This window comes from Schistocerca gregaria, chromosome 2 (assembly GCF_023897955.1).
Source record: "Schistocerca gregaria isolate iqSchGreg1 chromosome 2, iqSchGreg1.2, whole genome shotgun sequence".
In the NCBI taxonomy this organism is placed as follows: domain Eukaryota; kingdom Metazoa; phylum Arthropoda; class Insecta; order Orthoptera; family Acrididae; genus Schistocerca; species Schistocerca gregaria.
Window position 1 is genome coordinate 968,038,902 of NC_064921.1, and position 18,663 is coordinate 968,057,564.

Here is an 18,663-nt window from a genome sequence, read left to right on the forward strand (position 1 = left end):
GGCATTTATGTCTGCACAGATAAGTAGTTTCTTGTTGCCAGCATAATTTGCAAGATCTCTAATGAGGTCTGCATATGGTATAATGCTGTGACAGAATTGGGCGTACAGCGACGCGATGATCCACGTATCCCCCTTGTGCGTGACTTCGACTGTAGCTAGGTGTTCAGAACAGAGTTCTGTGATTTTCACCGGGTATATTTCTTTGTTTAGAATTGTGACGGACGCCTTGCAGCCCGCCCCCTCCGCAACTGTCACCGCGCCTGGAGGGAGATTAGGGATTTGACCTATTCTGGTATATGGCTCCTGTAAACACAGAATATCACTTCTTAGTTCACGTAGGGCTTGTGGGAGCTCCGAGTTGACGAGTATACTCCGCATAGCATTAAGCTGTGCTAACAGCAGTTCGGGTGTTTAACAGTGGCGTAGCACTTGCTGCCAGTTTGACTATAATCGAAGTATGTTCTCCCATGAGCCCTAACGTGATCCTTATATAGCTTATCTAGGTCGAATGGCTCCTCCCTGCGCGCGCACACCTGCATGAGCAGATTAAGCAGGCTGTCAGGATCCGTCGGAATGTTTTCTGTTTTGAGAATGAGTCTGTCGGTTTGCTCCGATGTACGAAAACAGACCGAATCTCCATATGGATGTAGGGTGCGAATAAGCATCCGTTGTGCCGTCTCTAATATGTCCCTCTTTTCTAGCCTACTTAATTTTACATTTAGGTCTAACTTATCGTATTTAAAACTAGTGGTGGTGGTGGTGGCGTGTGTTGACGTGCCCGCTGCCGTGTCGTGCCGTGGTGGTGTAGTGGAGTCGTTGTGCGCCTCTGCGAGAAGCGCTGGATGGGTGCCCATGTTGGTCGTTGCGGGGGATTCCAACGGCGTTGACGTTGCGGTTGTTGATTTGGGAACTGAGGGTGTGTTTACACCACTGGGGGGAATCACTATTTTGACACAAGGTGTTGGAACAGCCGGCAATTGCCGCGTTTGGTCGTCACACGCTTTCACTTTTTTAACTCTCTTAGGCTGTTTAGGTTTATTACGTGGGTTTAGTTTCTTGAAGGCTGTGATTATTTTTGTGTGTTTTTTGTGTGTTTCATTTGTGCTATCTTGTTGTGTTTTAGATGTGTTGGGTGAGTGTACCTTAGTTCTAATTCGCTCTGACACGAGTTGGTTCTCACAGGTCTGCTCTTCGTCATTATTTGCATCGGTCGTATCAGCTTTGAGTAAGATATGCGCACTGTCAGCTTTAGTTGCGGTTGTTGCCCCGACTTTATGCGTGTCATTTGCGGTGTCGGTCAGTGCTGTGGCCTGTTCAAGATTGGCATTGGGATTTGGTGGATCATTTTTGTGTACGCTACAATCTCTGGCGTAGGGGCAGTGATAGACGTCATCTTCTTCCTCTGCCGATGAATAAGTGTGAGTTATTATTCGTTTGGATTGAATGCAGCCTGGGGTGTCTGATTTGTCTGTGTCTTTCGTTTGAGTTCCAGTTTCGCTGGCTTGCATAACGGTAGGGTTCAAAGTCTCACCTAAAACGAACTTAACTGGTTTGATATATCCTTCGCATTTCGTGGTATCGTATGTGCGTCGTTGTGTTGGAGTAGAAGGGCCTCGTTGGGTCGTTGGTGGTGTTGTTTTGCATGGTTGCTCTGGTTGGTCATATGTGTTGTAGCATCCTGATCTGTCAGTGTCGGAGTATGGGGTTACCATGTCTAATCTTAGTAGTTCGTCTTCAAGTTCGTCTATCCTGTTAATGAGGGTCGTCTGAAACGTCATCCAGTACCTTATCTGTCTTTTAATTAGTTTGGCGGGTTCTGGTACTATTTGTCCTGTCAATGTGAGATCGTCAATGTATTCGGTAACTGCGTGAAGGCTGTCTTCCAGGTTTGTACTGTTCATCAAGCCTGGGATGTATCCATTGTTGGGGTAGTCGTCTGGTAACAGTTTTTGCCTCTTACGCCAGAGTATTGCACGTAGGTGGTTTCGGTTTTTTGTCGAAGGTGACTTGTATGACTTCGTTTTAGCAGGGTGTGATTTGTGGAGCAGGTCAGTTGACGCAGGGGGGTGTTCAGTTGCCATAGTCAGTGCTGTCAATTAGTCTGTCAAGCAGTTGTTTGTAGGTCTGGCAGACCCCACCCCTACTCTTATTGCTAATTCTGTTTCTATTCCTACAGGGAATACAATCGATGGGTTCTGATGCACGGCACTCTGCGCGTTTGTGACCCTTCTTGCCACACCTTGAACAGGTCGCACTTGTGTCTGCGCAAGCTTTGGTTGTGTGGCCTAGGTCACAACAATTGTAACACTGGCTTACGGAGGTAAAGTCTTTGATGGTTAATGATTGAAAGTCTATGTACACCCTTCCTTTTTTAGTGAGATACCAATAAATTCTGGGTGTAACCTCCAACACCTGATGGTTATATCCCTTTCCTTTTGGACCTGTGCGGAATCTGATTTTGACGTCTCTGTCAAATTCGTCTTTTGTGAGATCGTCGCTGAGGTTCTGCTCGTACAGACACTCCAGAAATTCTCTATCTGAGATAGTGTCTGTAACTCGGTGGACTATCACCAGAGGTTGCCGTTTTCTAGGCCCTTCACACGCAATGTTCTCTATGTCTTTCGTCTTTTCTATGATTTTACGGCAGTCCTCCTGTGTTGCTGCTTCGACAATAACGGCTGTCTTCGTGTTTCTTATCGATTTTATATGTAAGTTATCACGTCTTGGGTTTATTTTTTGTGTCAGTGTTTGTTGTACTGTTTTTGTGTCTTGATTGTTTGTTGATTTTATGAACAATGTTGTTGTCTGTTTGGCTTTGGCCGCCTCAATGCGTTTATGTTCTTTGGGTGCGGTGGATAGAGCTGCAGCATATGTTAATGTTTTGGCCTGTTGCTGCGCTTGTTCAGTGACTTTCCCTGTCAGTTCCCTGATCTGGTCTCTAAGTTCCTGATTTATTTCAACAAGCTTGGAGTTGTCCTCCTCTAGTTTATTAACCTGTTCGGTGAGTGTCTCAATGCGTAGGTCCTTTACTGGATCTGCTGAGTATTGCAATTCTCGCAGTAGATCTTTATTCTGTTCTTGCAGCAGTTCGACCTTGGCTTCTGCTGACGTAAGTTGTAATGCCAACGGGAATATTTTATTCCGTATTGTGTTCAGTACACTACTAGACACGTGTTTAGCCTTCAGTTCCGCTGCAATGTCATTCAGTAGCTCGTCAATTGCAGCGATCTTTTGGCTCGGCGACATGACGGCATATTCGTGAATACCAGACGCCATGCCTATTTGCGACACTTTGTTACTGATGTTTGCCCTGCCAGGTGGCCCTCTTGTCGATGTCGGTGTGGTGCTTGCACCACTAAGTTGTCGTACTCGATCCAGGGTTGCGTGTTTATGTGGTGACTACTCGGTTGCCGAAAGGGCGCTACGCTGTTACATGGCCGGCGGTGGAAAAAAAAAAAAAAAAATGTCTCCAAAGCGATATGCCAAGGCGCTGTGCTAAAGCGATGCGCCAAAAGCGATACGTCGTGCTGCGCGGCTGAGTGCGGATAAGGTGGTCACGCACGCGCGGGCCAGCTGATACTGCGCCTCGCGGTCTGGCTTCGCTCGGCAGTCGGCCACGCAGTTCACGCGCGTGAATAGATGCCGATTGTGCAGTTGTGCAGTTCCCGTGCGCTGCTGCCTCCCGCGGCTGGGCGCAGGACTACGTGTCGCGCTTAGCAACGCGGGCACGCGTCGGCCAATGCACTATAGCCCACTTTCGGAACTAAAGTAGGTGTGTGCTCGACGGTCGCCGTGTTGGATGATCCAGGTGTCCAACAAGGCCAAGTCCTGTAAAAGTGCCTGGAGTGCCGGGCAGGTGGTATAGTGTGGCTCCTGGTCGGATGGGCGGAGCACACAATTAAAATCGCCGCCTACTACCAAGTGGTCGGTATTGCCCTGGAAGAGCGGCGCTATATCTTCGGCAAAAAAGGTGCGCCGTTCTCTCCTTTTGCCGGTGCCTGAAGGAGCATATAAGTTCACCAGACGTACTGTACCAATCGTGAGTGCGACCCCCCGGGCCGACGGTAAATGGGAGACATCAGTGGCCATTATCCCTTCCCGCAGTAGAATCGCCGTACCTCCACCGCCCACATCTGCAGGCATAGTGTAGGCGTCATATCCGTAGGCATCGAGACAGAGTCCTGATCGGACTTCTTGAAGGAAAACAACGTCCAGATCCGCAGCGCGTAACGTATCCTTCAGCATACGGGTCTTGACATCAGATGTAATGCCATTGACGTTGATCGTGGCGAGGCGGTATGCCTGGTCCATCAAGTCTCGGGAGGTGACCATGGTATGACAGGAGGGCAGTAGTCGTGACGTGGAGCGCCGGTCTTGCGAAGTGCTAGGCAGCGACGAGAGGTGCTCATGCCGTAGACGCTGCCATCGGCATCGGTGCATCGTCTTGGTTCTGAAACGCATCCTGCAACTCCATCTCCTGCGCCCAGTCGCCCAGGGACGTTGACACCACTGGATCTCGAGAGGCAGACGGAGGCAAGGGTGCATCCCCGGTGTCGGAGCTGCGGTGATCTCCCGCTTCCTCATGTGGTCCAGACCCAGCGGTAGTGGGAGAAGACGTCGAACCGTGTGAGACGGTAGGGTCGCCTGTGTCGGCGCGGTGGAGCGGTTGAGGCACCTCGTCATCCAGCGGTATCGCCTCGGGCTGTTCTACGTCGTCGGTTGTCTTGCGCCGCTTCTTATGACGCTTGGGTGATTTCTGCTTACGCTGCCGCGCCTCTGTTTCCGACGTAGGGCAAGGGGAGGACGCTGCATCCTGTGCTTCAACTTCCATCGCACCGTCGGCGAGCCGTTGTGACGGTGCGCCGGGGTCCGACGAAAGGACAGCAGTAGCATCAGCACTGAAAGTCGCTTGGGGCTCCGTGGAAGCTACTGCAGGGTCCTCCAAAGCTCGCACCAATACAGTGGGGTCGTCATATACAGCTGGCGTCTCCCGTCTCGCCGCCGCAACATACGTAATCGGCAGAGAGGTCGGTGTTGACGGACGAATCTGGTCGGTCGAGGGTGTCTGCGCGAGACGGCGTTGCAGGCATTCGGTACGCATGTGTCCCGTCTGGCCACAACCGGAGCAGGTTCTCGGCTGACCGTCGTAAATAATTATTGCCCTGCAACCAGCGATCGTGAGATACGAAGGAATATGGCGATGCAGGTCAATACGGACTTGTCGCACCCCGTTAAGGACAGGGTAGGTGTCGAAGGTCTTCCATTTTTCGGCCGTGTGGCCGAGAACTGTTCCATAGAGTCGAAGAGCAAGGGTGACCAAATCCGCTGGAACTTCAAAAGGGAGCTCAAACACGCGCACATTTTGGATTCCCAATCCAGCACGTTCAAGCGTCACAACACCCACGTTTCCGTCTGAGTGGCAGAACCGATAACCTGCCGTCGAGCGTCTGAGAAGTTTGTCACATGCTTCGTCGTCAGTGAACTTAAGATATACGACGCTGGAGACAATAGATAAGTGGATACGGATCAGCTCGTTAGGATCAACATGTACCACATCGCGTAAAAAACGCTCTACTTCGTGGGCCTTGGGTCTAGAGTACGTAGTGTCGAACTGCAGCTTGATCCTGGCTTTCCGATACGAAAGAGCCATCGTGTGTCAGGAACGTGACGGCAATACGTAACACTAGCGCGCCGGCGCGGTAAACAACAACACACACGGAAACGCGACACGGAGCGGCCGGGACGTACCGCACCGCTCCACAGCCAAAGGCCGACTCCGACCCCTAGACCAACAGGCCGCACAAGGAAGCATGTGTGCACCCCGCCACCTACAGATATCTTGCCGCACTTGCTGGTCGCAGCATCCAATATGGACCATATTCTCAAAGAGGTTTCTTAATCCGACACCAACAACATGAGCTGTGCTGAGGACCAGTGTATGTGAAGGCTCAAAGAGCTGCTTCAGTTGTGTGACACTATGTCGATCGTGTGAAGTGCAAATGTTATCGTGTCACGCACCATCCGCCCACTACGTAGCGTTGTGTGACAGCACGCACTTTTCGACAGTACTCTGTGACCATAGCTGTTTTCATAGCTAGGCTGCTTCCAGCACAAAGCATCCACCATACGAAAGTGGCTGTTCCGCGATTTTGATTTCCTGACCCTTAGACATCATTTCATGTACGAATACTGGCAAGAATTCTCGCTACATTCCAAGTTGCTCCCTCCACTTTCAGCCTACTTGGTTGCTTCCTTAGATACGCAAACACTTCCTGAGGACGCTACATGTAATAAATCGCAGCTTATAGGTTTAATGTCATGATGCTGCTCAATTACAGTCAGCGAGAAGCACCCAGTTCCATGGTGTAATGGTTAGCACTCTGGACTTTGAATTCAGCGATCCGAGTTCGAGTCTCGGTGGAACCTGAATCTGTGTTTTGCGATCGTTTCTAGAAATGTGTACTAGCTGGTAGTTGGAATTGTATATCCAGAATTTTAGCTAGGATCATGTAATGCAAATTGTTAATAGCAGTCCACACGTGAATGGGGAACGCTCCTGCACCCAAAACAGGAATCATACCCCTAGACCAACAGCCCGCAAAACGAAGCAGGTGTGCACCCCGCCACCTACTGATATCTTGCCGCACTTGCTAGTTGCAGCATCCAATATGGACCATATTCTCAAAGAGGTTTCTTAATCCGACACCAACAACATGAGCTGTGCTGAGGACCAGTGTATGTGAAGGCTGAAAGAGCTGCTTGAGTTGTGTGACGGTATGTTGTTAATAGCAGTCCACACGTGAATGGGGAACGCTCCAAGTGCATATGCTTTTGCTACTAGGATTAATAACGGAACGTAAGGGGTTCAACTGCGAGAAGACGACCTCAGCTGCTGGTCCCAGTATCTCTCCGTTTTGGGTGCTGCATGCGCCTGCATTTAACAAACGTGCATGCGATGTACTAGTTCCTGGGAAACGAATAGAATCGTTATACGTCTCAGTCTTTAGGTATAGATATAAGTAATCAAACACGGCATAATACTGCTTCGTAGATTGCTTTCCACAAGACGCACTTGCCAGTATCATTGGGCGGTGGCCAGACATGCAGTTTGTCCTGTTGCATGGCTTACTTTCACGGACTCGCTAGTTTATCGTAGTTCTTGGTTGTCGCGAAAGTGAAAAGTAGGGCCTATCCGGGCCTTGAACGCGGGACCTCCTGCACCCAAAGCACGAATCATACCCCTAGACGAACAGGCCGCACAAGAAAGCAGGTGTGCACCCCGCCACCTACTGATATCTTGACGCACTTGCTAGTTGCACCATCCTATGTGGACCATATTCTCAAAGCGGTTTCTTAATCCGACACCAACAACATGAGCTGTGCTGAGGACCAGTGTATGTGAAGGCTGAAAGAGCTGCTTGAGTTGTATGACAGTATGTCGATCGTGTGAAGTGCAAATGTTATCGTGTCACGCACCATCCGCCCACTACGTAGCGTTGTGTGACAGCACGCACTTTTCGACAGTACTCTGTGTCCATAGCTGTTTTCATAGCTAGGCTGTTTCCAGCACAAAGCATCCACCATACGAAAGTGGCTGTTCCGCGATTTTGATTACCTGGCACTTAGACATCATTTCATGTATGAATACTGGCAAGAATTCTCGCTACATTCCAAGTTGCTCCCTCCACTTTCAGCCTACTTGGTTGCTTCATTAGCCACGCAAACTCTTCCTGAGGACGCTACATGAAATAAATCGCACCTTATCGGTTTAATGTCAAGATGCTGCTCAATTTATGACCGCTAGAGGCACCCGGTTCCATGGTGTAATGGTTAGCAATCTGAACTTTGAATGCAGTGATCCGAGTTCGACTCTCGGTGGAACATAACTCTGTGTTTTTTGCGATCGTTTCTAGAAATGTGTACGAGCTGGTAGTTGGAATTGTATATCCAGAATTTTAGCAAGGATCATGTAATGCAAAATGTTAATAGCAGTCCACACGTGAATGGGGAACGCTCCAAATGCTTATGCTTTTGCTACTAGGATTAATAACGGAACGTAAGGGGTTCAACTGCGAGAAGACGACCTCAGCTGCTGGTCCCAGTATCTCTCCGTTTTGGGTGCTTCATGAGCGTGCATTTAACAAACGTGCATGCGATGTACTAGTTCTTGGGAAACGAATAGAATCGTTATACGTGTCAGTCTTTAGGTATAGATATACATAATCGAACACGGCTTAATCCAGCTTCGTAGATTGCTTTCCACAAGACGCACTTGCCAGTATCATTGGCATTTGTTAATAGCAGTCCACACGTGAATGGGGAACGCTCCAAATGCTTATGCTTTTGCTACTAGGATTAATAACGGAACGTAAGGGGTTCAACTGCGAGAAGACGACCTCAGCTGAGGGTCCCAGTATCTCTCCGTTTTGAGTGCTGCATGCGCGTGCATTTAACAAACGTGCATGCGATGTACTAGTTCTTGGGAAACGAACAGAATCGTTATACGTGTCAGTCTTTAGGTATAGATATACATAATCGAACACGGCTTAATCCAGCTTCGTAGATTGCTTTCCACAAGACGCACTTGCCAGTATCATTGGCATTTGTTAATAGCAGTCCACACGTGAATGGGGAACGCTCCAAATGCTTATGCTTTTGCTACTAGGATTAATAACGGAACGTAAGGGGTTCAACTGCGAGAAGACGACCTCAGCTGAGGGTCCCAGTATCTCTCCGTTTTGAGTGCTGCATGCGCGTGCATTTAACAAACGTGCATGCGATGTACTAGTTCTTGGGAAACGAACAGAATCGTTATACGTGTCAGTCTTTAGGTATAGATATAAGAAATCGAACACGGCTTAATCCTGCTTCGTAGATTGCTTTCCACAACACGCACTTGCCAGTATCATTGGCCGGTGGCCAGACATGCAGTTTGCCCTGTAGCATGGCTTACTTTCAGAGACTCGCTAGTTTATCGTAGTGCTTGGTTGTCGCGAAAGTGAAAAGTAGGGCCTGTCCGGGATTTGAACCCGGGACCTCCTGCACCCAAAACAGGAATCATACCCCTAGACCAACAGCCCGCAAAACGAAGCAGGTGTGCACCCGCCACCTACTGATATCTTGCCGCACTTGCTAGTTGCAGCATCCAATATGGACCATATTCTCAAAGAGGTTTCTTAATCCGACACCAACAACATGAGCTGTGCTGAGGACCAGTGTATGTGAAGGCTGAAAGAGCTGCTTGAGTTGTGTGACAGTATGTTGTTAATAGCAGTCCACACGTGAATGGGGAACGCTCCAAGTGCATATGCTTTTGCTACTAGGATTAATAACGGAACGTAAGGGGTTCAACTGCGATAAGACGACCTCAGCTGCTGGTCCCAGTATCTCTCCGTTTTGGGTGCTGCATGCGCGTGCATTTAACAAACGTGCATGCGATGTACTAGTTCCTGGGAAACGAATAGAATCGTTATACGTCTCAGTCTTTAGGTATAGATATAAGTAATCAAACACGGCATAATACTGCTTCGTAGATTGCTTTCCACAAGACGCACTTGCCAGTATCATTGGGCGGTGGCCAGACATGCAGTTTGTCCTGTTGCATGGCTTACTTTCAGGGACTCGCTAGTTTATCGTAGTTCTTGGTTGACGCGAAAGTGAAAAGTAGGGCCTATCCGGGCTTTGAACGCGGGACCTCCTGCACCCAAAGCACGAATCATACCCCTAGACGAACAGGCCGCACAAGAAAGCAGGTGTGCACCCCGCCACCTACTGATATCTTGACGCACTTGCTAGTTGCACCATCCTATGTGGACCATATTCTTAAAGCGGTTTCTTAATCCGACACCAACAACATGAGCTGTGCTGAGGACCAGTGTATGTGAAGGCTGAAAGAGCTGCTTCAGTTGTATGACAGTATGTCGATCGTGTGAAGTGCAAATGTTATCGTGTCACGCACCATCCGCACACTACGTAGCGTTGTGTGACAGCACGCTCTTTTCGACAGTACTCTGTGTCCATAGCTGTTTTCATAGCTAGGCTGTTTCCAGCACAAAGCATCCACCATACGAAAGTGGCTGTTCCGCGATTTTGATTACCTGACACTTAGACATCATTTCATGTATGAATACTGGCAAGAATTCTCGCTACATTCCAAGTTGCTCCCTCCACTTTCAGCCTACTTGGTTGCTTCATTAGCCACGCAAACACTTCCTGAGGACGCTACATGAAATGAATCGCAGCTTATCGGTTTAATGTCAAGATGCTGCTCAATTTATGACCGCTAGAGGCACCCGGTTCCATGGTGTAATGGTTAGCAATCTGAACTTTGAATCCAGTGATCCGAGTTCGACTCTCGGTGGAACATAACTCTGTGTTTTTTGCGATCGTTTCTAGAAATGTGTACGAGCTGGTAGTAGTAATTGTATATCCAGAATTTTAGCAAGGATCATGTAATGCAAATTGTTAATAGCCGTCCACACGTGAATGGGGAACGCTCCAAATGCTTATGCTTTTGCTACTAGGATTAATAACGGAACGTAAGGGGTTCAACTGCGAGAAGACGACCTCAGCTGCTGGTCCCAGTATCTCTCCGTTTTGGGTGCTGCATGCGCGTGCATTTAACAAACGTGCATGCGATGTACTAGTTCTTGGGAAACGAACAGAATCGTTATACGTGTCAGTCTTTAGGTATAGATATAAGAAATCGAACACGGCTTAATCCTGCTTCGTAGATTGCTTTCCACAAGACGCACTTGCCAGTATCATTGGCCGGTGGCCAGACATGCAGTTTGCCCTGTAGCATGGCTTACTTTCAGAGACTCGCTAGTTTATCGTAGTGCTTGGTTGTCGCGAAAGTGAAAAGTAGGGCCTGTCCGGGATTTGAACCCGGGACCTCCTGCACCCAAAACAGGAATCATATCCCTAGACCAACAGCCCGCACAACGAAGCAGATGTGCACCACGCCACCTACTGATACCTTGCCGCACTAGCTAGTTGCAGCATCCAATATGGACCATATTCTCAAATAGGTTTCTTAATCCGACACCAACAACATGAGCTGTGCTGAGGACCAGTGTATGTGAAGGCTGAAAGAGCTGCTTCAGTTGTATGACAGTATGTCGATCGTGTGAAGTGCAAATGTCATCGTGTCACGCACCATCCGCCCACTACGTAGCGTTGTGTGACAGCACGCACTTTCCGACAGTACTCTGTGTCCATAGCTGTTTTCATAGCTAGGCTGCTTCCAGCACAAAGCATCCACCATACGAAAGTGGCTGTTCCGCGATTTTGATTACCTGATACTTAGACATCATTTCATGTACGAATACTATCAAGAATTCTCGCTACATTCCAAGTTGCTCCCTCCACTTTCAGCCTACTTGGTTGCTTCATTAGCCACGCAAACACTTCCTGAGGACGCTACATGTAATAAATCGCAGCTTATAGGTTTAAAGTCATGATGCTGCTCAATTCCAGGCCGCGAGGGCACCCGGTTCCATGGTGTAATGGTTAGCAGTCTGGACTTTGAATCCAGCGATCCGAGTTCGAGTCTCGGTGGAACCTGAATCTGTGTTTTGCGATCGTTTCTAGAAATGTGTACGATCTGGTAGTTGGAATTGTATACCCAGAATTTTAGCTAGGATCATGTAATGCAAATTGTTAATAGCAGTCCACACGTGAATGGGGAACGCTCCAAGTGCATATGCTTTTGCTACTAGGATTAATAACGGAACGTAAGGGGTTCAGCTGCGAGAAGACGACCTCAGCTGCTGGTCCCAGTATCTCTCCGTTTTGGGTGCTGCATGCGCGTGCATTTAACAAACGTGCATGCGATGTACTAGTTCCTGGGAAACGAATAGAATCGTTATACGTCTCAGTCTTTAGGTATAGATATAAGTAATCAAACACGGCATAATACTGCTTCGTAGATTGCTTTCCACAAGACGCACTTGCCAGTATCATTGGGCGGTGGCCAGACATGCAGTTTGTCCTGTTGCATGGCTTACTTTCAGAGACTCGCTAGTTTATCGTAGTGCTTGGTTGTCGCGAAAGTGAAAAGTAGGGCCTGTCCGGGCTTTGAACGCGGGACCTCCTGCACCCAAAGCACGAATCATACCCCTAGACGAACAGGCCGCACAAGAAAGCAGGTGTGTACCCCGCCACCTACTGATATCTTGCCGAACTTGCTAGCAGCAGCATCCAATATGGACCATATTCTCAAAGAGGTTTCTTAATCCGACACCAACAACATGAGCTGTGCTGAGGACCAGTGTATGTGAAGGCTGAAAGAGCTGCTTCAGTTGTGTGACAGTATGTCGATTGTGTGAAGTGCAAATGTTATCGTGTCACGCACCATCCGCCCACTACGTAGCGTTGTGTGACAGCACGCACTTTTCGACAGTACTCTGTGTCCATAGCTGTTTTCATAGCTAGGCTGCTTCCAACACAAAGCATCCACCATACGAAAGTGGCTGTTCCGTGATTTTGATTTCCTGACCCTTAGACATCATTTCATGTACGAATACTGGCAAGAATTCTCGCTACATTCCAAGTTGCCCCCTCCACTTTCAGCCTACTTGGTTGCTTCCTTAGCCACGCAAACACTTCCTGAGGACGCTACATGTAATAAATCGCAGCTTATAGGTTTAATGTCATGATGCTGCTCAATTACAGTCCGCGAGGGGCACCCGGTTCCATGGTGTAATGGTTTGCACTCTGGACTTAGAATCCAGCGATCCGAGAGCGAGTCTCGGTGGAACCTGAATCTGTGTTTTGCGATCGTTTCTAGATATGTGTACGATCTGGTGGTTGGAATTGTATATCCAGCATTTTAGCTAGGATCATGTAATGCAAATTGTTTATAGCAGTCCACACGTGAATGGGGAACGCTCCAAATGCTTATGCTTTTGCTACTAGGATTAATAACGGAACGTAAGGAGTTCATCTGCGAGAAGACGACCTCAGCTGCTGGTCCCAGTATCTCTCCGTTTTGGGTGCTGCATGCGCGTGCATTTAACAAACGTGCATGCGATGTACTAGTTCTTGGGAAACGAATAGAATCGTTATACGTGTCAGTCTTTAGGTATAGATATAAGTAACCGAAGTCGGCTTAATCCTGCTTCGTAGATTGCTTTCCACAAGACGCACTTGCCAGTATCATTGGCCGGTGGCCCGACATGCAGTGGGTACTGTAGCATGGCTTACTTTCAGAGACTCGCTAGTTTATCGTAGTACTTGGTTGTCGCGAAAGTGAAAAAGTAGGGCCTGTCCGGGATTTGAACCCGGAAACTCCAGCGCCCAAACCAGGAATCACAACCCTAGACCAACAGGCCGAACAAGGAAGCAGGTGAGCACCCCGCCACCTAATGAGATCTTGCCGCACTTGCTAGTTGCAGCATCCAATATGGACCATATTCTCAAAGAGGTTTCTTAATCCGACACCAACAAAATGAGCTGTGCTGAGGTCCATTGTATGTGAAGGCTGAATGAGCTGCTTCAGTTGTGTGACAGTGTGTCGATCGTGTGAAGTGCAAATGTTATCGTGTCACGCATCATCCGCCCACTACGTAGCGTTGTGTGACAGCACGCACTTTTCGACAGTACTCTGTGTCCATAGCTGTTTTCATAGCTAGGCTGCAGCCAGCACAAAGCATCCACCATACGAAAGTGGCTGTTCCGCGATTTTGATTTCCTGACCCTTAGACATCATTTCATGTACGAATACTGGCAAGAATTCTCGCTACATTCCAAGTTGCTCCCTCCACTTTCAGCCTACTTGGTTGCTTCCTTAGCCACGCAAACACTTCCTGAGGACGCTACATGTAATAAATCGCAGCTTATAGGTTTAATGTCATGATGCTGCTCAATTACAGTCCGCGAGGGGCACCCGGTTCCATGGTGTAATGGTTTGCACTCTGGACTTAGAATCCAGCGATCCGAGAGCGAGTCTCGGTGGAACCTGAATCTGTGTTTTGCGATCGTTTCTAGATATGTGTACGATCTGGTGGTTGGAATTGTATATCCAGCATTTTAGCTAGGATCATGTAATGCAAATTGTTAATAGCAGTCCACACGTGAATGGGGAACGCTCCAAATGCTTATGCTTTTGCTACTAGGATAAATAACGGAACGTAAATGGTTTAACTGCGAGAAGACGACCTCAGCTGCTGGTCCCAGTATCTCTCCGTTTTGGGTGCTGCATGCGCGTGCATTTAACAAACGTGCATGCGATGTAATAGTTTTTGGGGAACGAATAGAATATTTATACGTGTCAGTCTTCAGGTATAGATATAAGTAATCGAACACGGCTTAATCCTGATTAGTAGATTGCTTTTTACAAGACGCACTTGCCAGTATCATAGGCCGGTGGCCCGGCGTGCAGTTTGTCCTGTTGCATGGCTTACTTTCAGAGACTCGCTAGTTTATCGTAGTGCTTGGTTGTCGCGAAAGTGAAAATTAAGGCCTGTCGGGGATTTGAACCCGGGACCTCCTGCACCCAAAGCAGGAATCATACCCCTAGACCAACAGGCCGCACAAGGAAGCAGGTGTGCACCCCGACAACTACTAAGATCTTGCCGCACGTGCTAGTCGCAGCATCCAATTTGGACCATATTCTCAAAGAGGTTTCCTAATCCGACACGAACAACATGAGCTGTGCTGAGGACCAGTGTATGTGAAGGCTGAAAGAGCTGCTTCAGTTGTGTGACACTATGTCGATCGTGTGAAGTGCAAATGTTATCGTGTCACGCACCATCCGCCCACTGTGTAGCGTTGTGTGACAGCACGCACTTTTCGACAGTACTCTGTGTCCATAGGTGTTTTCATAGCTAGGCTGCTTCAAGCACAAAGCATCCACCAAACGAAAGTGGCTGCTCCGCGATTTTGATTACCTGACCCTTAGACATCTATTCATGTACAAATACTGGCAAGAATTCTCGCTACATTCCAAGTTGCTCCCTCCACTTTCAGCCTACTTGGTTGCTTCATTAGCCACGCAAACACTTCCTGAGGACGCTACATGTAATAAATCGCAGCTTATAGGTTTAATGTCATGATGCTGCTCAATTTCAGGCCGCGAGGGGCACCTGGTTACGTGGTGTAATGATTAGCACTCTGGACTTTGAATCCAACGATCCGAGTTCGAGTCTCGGTGGAAGCTGAATCTGTGTTTTGCGATCGTTTCTAGAAATGTGTACGAGCTGGTAGTTGGAATTGTATCTCCAGAATTTTAGCTAGGATCATGTAATGCAAATTGTTAATAGCAGCCCACACGTGAATGGGGAACGCTCCAAATGCTTATGCTTTTGCTACTAGGATTAATAACGGAACGTAAGGGGTTCAACTGCGAGAAGACGACCTCAGCTGCTGGTCCCAGTATCTCTCCGTTTTGGGTGCTGCATGCGCGTGCATTTAACAAACGTGCATGCGATGTACTAGTTCTTGGGAAACGAACAGAATCGTTATACGTGTCAGTCTTTAGGTATAGATATAAGAAATCGAACACGGCTTAATCCTGCTTCGTAGATTGCTTTCCACAAGACGCACTTGCCAGTATCATTGGCCGGTGGCCAGACATGCAGTTTGCCCTGTAGCATGGCTTACTTTCAGAGACTCGCTAGTTTATCGTAGTGCTTGGTTGTCGCGAAAGTGAAAAGTAGGGCCTGTCCGGGATTTGAACCCGGGACCTCCTGCACCCAAAACAGGAATCATATCCCTAGACCAACAGCCCGCACAACGAAGCAGATGTGCACCACGCCACCTACTGATACCTTGCCGCACTAGCTAGTTGCAGCATCCAATATGGACCATATTCTCAAATAGGTTTCTTAATCCGACACCAACAACATGAGCTGTGCTGAGGACCAGTGTATGTGAAGGCTGAAAGAGCTGCTTCAGTTGTATGACAGTATGTCGATCGTGTGAAGTGCAAATGTCATCGTGTCACGCACCATCCGCCCACTACGTAGCGTTGTGTGACAGCACGCACTTTCCGACAGTACTCTGTGTCCATAGCTGTTTTCATAGCTAGGCTGCTTCCAGCACAAAGCATCCACCATACGAAAGTGGCTGTTCCGCGATTTTGATTACCTGATACTTAGACATCATTTCATGTACGAATACTATCAAGAATTCTCGCTACATTCCAAGTTGCTCCCTCCACTTTCAGCCTACTTGGTTGCTTCATTAGCCACGCAAACACTTCCTGAGGACGCTACATGTAATAAATCGCAGCTTATAGGTTTAAAGTCATGATGCTGCTCAATTCCAGGCCGCGAGGGCACCCGGTTCCATGGTGTAATGGTTAGCAGTCTGGACTTTGAATCCAGCGATCCGAGTTCGAGTCTCGGTGGAACCTGAATCTGTGTTTTGCGATCGTTTCTAGAAATGTGTACGATCTGGTAGTTGGAATTGTATACCCAGAATTTTAGCTAGGATCATGTAATGCAAATTGTTAATAGCAGTCCACACGTGAATGGGGAACGCTCCAAGTGCATATGCTTTTGCTACTAGGATTAATAACGGAACGTAAGGGGTTCAGCTGCGAGAAGACGACCTCAGCTGCTGGTCCCAGTATCTCTCCGTTTTGGGTGCTGCATGCGCGTGCATTTAACAAACGTGCATGCGATGTACTAGTTCCTGGGAAACGAATAGAATCGTTATACGTCTCAGTCTTTAGGTATAGATATAAGTAATCAAACACGGCATAATACTGCTTCGTAGATTGCTTTCCACAAGACGCACTTGCCAGTATCATTGGGCGGTGGCCAGACATGCAGTTTGTCCTGTTGCATGGCTTACTTTCAGAGACTCGCTAGTTTATCGTAGTGCTTGGTTGTCGCGAAAGTGAAAAGTAGGGCCTGTCCGGGCTTTGAACGCGGGACCTCCTGCACCCAAAGCACGAATCATACCCCTAGACGAACAGGCCGCACAAGAAAGCAGGTGTGTACCCCGCCACCTACTGATATCTTGCCGAACTTGCTAGCAGCAGCATCCAATATGGACCATATTCTCAAAGAGGTTTCTTAATCCGACACCAACAACATGAGCTGTGCTGAGGACCAGTGTATGTGAAGGCTGAAAGAGCTGCTTCAGTTGTATGACAGTATGTCGATCGTGTGAAGTGCAAATGTCATCGTGTCACGCACCATCCGCCCACTACGTAGCGTTGTGTGACAGCACGCACTTTCCGACAGTACTCTGTGTCCATAGCTGTTTTCATAGCTAGGCTGCTTCCAGCACAAAGCATCCACCATACGAAAGTGGCTGTTCCGCGATTTTGATTACCTGATACTTAGACATCATTTCATGTACGAATACTATCAAGAATTCTCGCTACATTCCAAGTTGCTCCCTCCACTTTCAGCCTACTTGGTTGCTTCATTAGCCACGCAAACACTTCCTGAGGACGCTACATGTAATAAATCGCAGCTTATAGGTTTAAAGTCATGATGCTGCTCAATTCCAGGCCGCGAGGGCACCCGGTTCCATGGTGTAATGGTTAGCAGTCTGGACTTTGAATCCAGCGATCCGAGTTCGAGTCTCGGTGGAACCTGAATCTGTGTTTTGCGATCGTTTCTAGAAATGTGTACGATCTGGTAGTTGGAATTGTATACCCAGAATTTTAGCTAGGATCATGTAATGCAAATTGTTAATAGCAGTCCACACGTGAATGGGGAACGCTCCAAGTGCATATGCTTTTGCTACTAGGATTAATAACGGAACGTAAGGGGTTCAGCTGCGAGAAGACGACCTCAGCTGCTGGTCCCAGTATCTCTCCGTTTTGGGTGCTGCATGCGCGTGCATTTAACAAACGTGCATGCGATGTACTAGTTCCTGGGAAACGAATAGAATCGTTATACGTCTCAGTCTTTAGGTATAGATATAAGTAATCAAACACGGCATAATACTGCTTCGTAGATTGCTTTCCACAAGACGCACTTGCCAGTATCATTGGGCGGTGGCCAGACATGCAGTTTGTCCTGTTGCATGGCTTACTTTCAGAGACTCGCTAGTTTATCGTAGTGCTTGGTTGTCGCGAAAGTGAAAAGTAGGGCCTGTCCGGGCTTTGAACGCGGGACCTCCTGCACCCAAAGCACGAATCATACCCCTAGACGAACAGGCCGCACAAGAAAGCAGGTGTGTACCCCGCCACCTACTGATATCTTGCCGAACTTGCTAGCAGCAGCATCCAATATGGACCATATTCTCAAAGAGGTTTCTTAATCCGACACCAACAACATGAGCTGTGCTGAGGACCAGTGTATGTGAAGGCTGAAAGAGCTGCTTCAGTTGTATGACAGTATGTCGATCGTGTGAAGTGCAAATGTCATCGTGTCACGCACCATCCGCCCACTACGTAGCGTTGTGTGACAGCACGCACTTTCCGACAGTACTCTGTGTCCATAGCTGTTTTCATAGCTAGGCTGCTTCCAGCACAAAGCATCCACCATACGAAAGTGGCTGTTCCGCGATTTTGATTACCTGATACTTAGACATCATTTCATGTACGAATACTATCAAGAATTCTCGCTACATTCCAAGTTGCTCCCTCCACTTTCAGCCTACTTGGTTGCTTCATTAGCCACGCAAACACTTCCTGAGGACGCTACATGTAATAAATCGCAGCTTATAGGTTTAAAGTCATGATGCTGCTCAATTCCA

General features: G+C 48.1%; 6 non-coding genes across 6 annotated transcripts; 4 read left to right on the forward strand and 2 right to left on the reverse strand.

The window, feature by feature from the left end:
• Positions 1 to 6,354: 6,354 nt before the first annotated feature.
• Trnaq-uug (transfer RNA glutamine (anticodon UUG)) lies at positions 6,355 to 6,426 on the forward strand. The gene has a single exon. It is a non-coding gene; the product is annotated as a tRNA-Gln (tRNA).
• Positions 6,427 to 9,008: 2,582 nt separating this feature from the next.
• Trnap-ugg (transfer RNA proline (anticodon UGG)) lies at positions 9,009 to 9,080 on the reverse strand. Its single transcript has one exon. It is a non-coding gene; the product is annotated as a tRNA-Pro (tRNA).
• Positions 9,081 to 11,493: 2,413 nt separating this feature from the next.
• Positions 11,494 to 11,565, forward strand: Trnaq-uug (transfer RNA glutamine (anticodon UUG)). Its single transcript has one exon. It is a non-coding gene; the product is annotated as a tRNA-Gln (tRNA).
• A 2,895-nt stretch (positions 11,566 to 14,460) lies between these two features.
• Positions 14,461 to 14,532, reverse strand: Trnap-ugg (transfer RNA proline (anticodon UGG)). The gene has a single exon. It is a non-coding gene; the product is annotated as a tRNA-Pro (tRNA).
• Positions 14,533 to 16,285: 1,753 nt separating this feature from the next.
• Positions 16,286 to 16,357, forward strand: Trnaq-uug (transfer RNA glutamine (anticodon UUG)). Its single transcript has one exon. It is a non-coding gene; the product is annotated as a tRNA-Gln (tRNA).
• A 1,125-nt stretch (positions 16,358 to 17,482) lies between these two features.
• Trnaq-uug (transfer RNA glutamine (anticodon UUG)) lies at positions 17,483 to 17,554 on the forward strand. The gene has a single exon. It is a non-coding gene; the product is annotated as a tRNA-Gln (tRNA).
• The last annotated feature ends 1,109 nt before the right edge of the window (positions 17,555 to 18,663 follow it).